Source organism: Triticum dicoccoides, chromosome 5A (genome assembly GCF_002162155.2).
Source record: "Triticum dicoccoides isolate Atlit2015 ecotype Zavitan chromosome 5A, WEW_v2.0, whole genome shotgun sequence".
In the NCBI taxonomy this organism is placed as follows: Eukaryota; Viridiplantae; Streptophyta; class Magnoliopsida; order Poales; family Poaceae; genus Triticum; species Triticum dicoccoides.
In genome coordinates this window covers 687,279,785-687,283,132 of record NC_041388.1, presented here as the reverse complement: position 1 = coordinate 687,283,132, position 3,348 = coordinate 687,279,785, and the positions used below count along the sequence as shown (strand labels likewise).

At 39.2% G+C, this 3,348-nt stretch overlaps 1 non-coding gene across 1 annotated transcript; it reads right to left on the bottom strand.

Moving 5' to 3' along the window:
- Positions 1 to 1,414: 1,414 nt before the first annotated feature.
- On the bottom strand, positions 1,415 to 1,524 carry LOC119304507. The gene has a single exon (XR_005148322.1). It is a non-coding gene; the product is annotated as a small nucleolar RNA R71 (small nucleolar RNA).
- Positions 1,525 to 3,348: the final 1,824 nt, after the last annotated feature.

Sequence of the window (3,348 nt, the reverse complement as noted above, 5' to 3'; positions counted from 1 at the left end):
ACTGCTATTGTTGCTATTTCACAAACCTAAGCTTCTCTCCCTCTCTCACTCTTTGTAATTTCTGAAAACTGTTATGTAACATTTGCATATTGTCTGGTATACATGATTCGTGCCTCCTCTATGTTTTAGTTACTACAGTGTATGTGAAATTGTGAGTGGTTGAGCTGCTCATTGTTGAGTCAGACTTGTACTGTCATATATATATATGTTTTGAGTCATACGTATCTTTGTGATTGTGGTTAATTCTAGTAACTGTGGTGTTGCATATTCATGATTGTGGTTAATTCTCTAAATTTCTGTAAACATTGAGCAGTGTATGTGTTGTAATGTTCAGATCAGACTAGTTCTTGGAATTGCTATTTTTTCAGTATCGTACTTGTAAGATATAGTGCATGTTATGTGTGATCAGTGCTAGCTTTGTCCCTGTGACATATATGTTTGAGATATGAATCATCTATCTCCTGTCATATAACTCTGTTCCTTCCGTGTATCTTATACTTGCTAGTTTTGTATACATAAATGTGATCTTGTCTTGTTAATCCCCTTTGTTTAGGATGTTTGCCTGTAGTTTCTATTTTCTCAAATAAAAAAATAATACCAAAAAGACTGAGTAAAATCTGAATCTCCCTGTGCTCTTTGCATTTTCTTTGCCGTCGACTTTGGTTAGTTTAGGTCTATATTTCCTCACAATCATCATCTGAATTCTTCACCTAGCTTTAGCCGAGCATCGTTGCTGTCGCCTAGTCCCTGTGGAGAACACGACACTCGCAGTTTGGGCGTAAAAACCCCACTATACTTATAATTGATTATATTGGCGCCGTTGCCAGGGACTAGCATCGAGAGATTATGTTGGCTATAGACTAGGTTTATTTTAGTTACGTGTTTAATTCGTCGTGTATTTCATTTTCTACGTTTCTTTTATTTTATTTTCTTTTCCTTGCTATTGCTTTGGCTTATTAGGATACTAACCTTCTAACTAGTGTTTACTGTTTATGATTGTGCGTAGGAAATCTGAACTATTTACAGATTGATTGACAACTACACTTGGTTGAGAGATGTCTATGCTTCGTGATCTTTGGATGCCAAGCAGCCAGTGCTGTCTCGCAGGACCAATTTGGCCATCTATCGAGGCAGAGAATTTTGAGCTAAAGCCTGGTCTTATTGCTTTGGTTCAACAACAACAGTTTGGAGGACAGTCTACTGAGGATCCCTATGAGCACTTACACCGAGTCATGGAGTATTCAGATACAGTCAAGTACCATGGAGTTCCTCAAGATGCAATCATGTGCAGGTTGTTCACATTCTCTCTTCGCAATGATGCTCGTGCTTGGTATCGATCCTTGCCATCAAGGTCATACAGTTGGAATGAGATGTCACGAGCTTTATTGGATAAATATTTCCCACTACACAAACAGTCCGCAATTCGAGATGAGATCTTCAATTTCGTTCAGCGTGAAGGCGAGAGCTTGTATGATGCTTGGGAGAGATACAAAGCCTTATTCAGGAGATGTCCTAACATGGGCTCGAGAGATGGTTAGAGTTGCAGATATTCTATAGAGGATTGACTTCGGACACTCGAGCTTACGTCGATATGGCCGCGGGTGGAGCTATTGCAAACAAGACACTTGATGATGCTTTTCTGCTGATTGAGAGCATAGCTTTCCACCAACTTCAGTGGTACAATGAGAAGCCACCCTCTGATTCATTGGTTTGCTTGCGACAAATCACTACACCTCAGCCACCAATTGTTACACAAAAGCCTGAACCTCTATCTCAGTGTGACAAGATTGAGCTTGCATGGATTATCTTTGACGATGATGATACCATTCTAGTTGACACGCACGCTACAGATCATATGGATACTAGTGTTGGAGATTCAGTTTTGCATTGTGATGATTCTTCCATGAATGAGCCAGAGCTGCAGTTAGTTGCTTTTGATATTGAGGAGAAACCTTTAGATGATATTGATTATGTGCTGCTAGAGCCAGATATGGAGAAGTTCGCCTTCGATGATGTTAGCCGCATGGATTCCTCAACACTTGAGACTGATATGGAGAGCTTCATGGTTGATTATGGTGACGTGGATTCAGATGTCAAGGAGCCAAGCTCTACTATTTCACTTGTTGACACGAGTCCGATTGAAATTTCTACTACCACACCTCACTTGGTATCTTCAATTGAGGTAGTCCTAAAGCTTCTTCCTAACTATGTCAGGTATGATCTCAGCTTTCTAGACAAGACATGTCATATCGCTGATATTGCCTATGCACCATGTGACTTGTTGTTGATACATGTTCCTGATTTGCTCAATACATATACTTATATGATAGGGTACTCTATCGATGACTTAGAGGGCATTCTCTTTGTCACTTGTATTGGCTTGGTTGTTGAGTGTTCTTTCAGGTTGATGCTTGTGTACCATTCACGGCATGGTGATGAGGAGACGCAATGGGCACACGCGAAGAAGAGTGAAGCTGGAGCAGGCATGGGGATAGAGAAGCAAAAAGACAAGAGCTGCAGTTTAGAGAGTGTCGAGCGAGTGCCACATCAAAGCCTGGTGAGCTGTTTCATGATCCCAATCTTAATATATCATCCATTGATACATGTTGAAATCATTTGATATTTGGGTTGCTTGAGCCATTTCTTAATGTTATCCCACTGAATTTTACCTTTGACATATGGTGCTTGATGTGAATATGTGAACTGATTTCTGAATGCCTTGTAAACTAGTGATCTATACAATGATTGCTTTGATGAAATTAGTGAGAACTATTAGTTTTGAGTGCTCAAATCCCTAGTGCACTAGTAAACTTAATCATTTTCTGCATTTACCTTGATACACCTAGATCACTATGTTTAGATGATGTATTTGTGCCAAGTTTGTTCCCATTCAGAGCAATCACTTTACCACTATGCACTAGCATGCTATGTTCCCTGGATCGGTATCATGTGAACCAGACATGGTTGAGTGATGATTCTTGTTTTTGTTCAAAAAAATTATATCTTATAATGAATAATAAGTCTGACTACCTACAGTAGCATGTCATGTTCCCTGGATCTGTGGCATGTGAAATCAGGTTAGCTTGGGCAGTAATTAATAAATAAATATGTAATTGTCGAACCTGGTGTATACCATGTTCTCTGGATCGATGGTATGTTCCTTTGGGGAGACAAACAATTTTTTAATAATAATTGGTTGAGCTAGGTGTATACCATGTTCTCGGGATCGGTGGTATGTTCCTTCGGTGAGACTAATAAAATAATATGTGTGTTTCTTTCAAATTCAATAAGTGGTTCAACCACAATGTTATATCTTTGTAAATAAGTGATTTGATCACAAGATTTAAT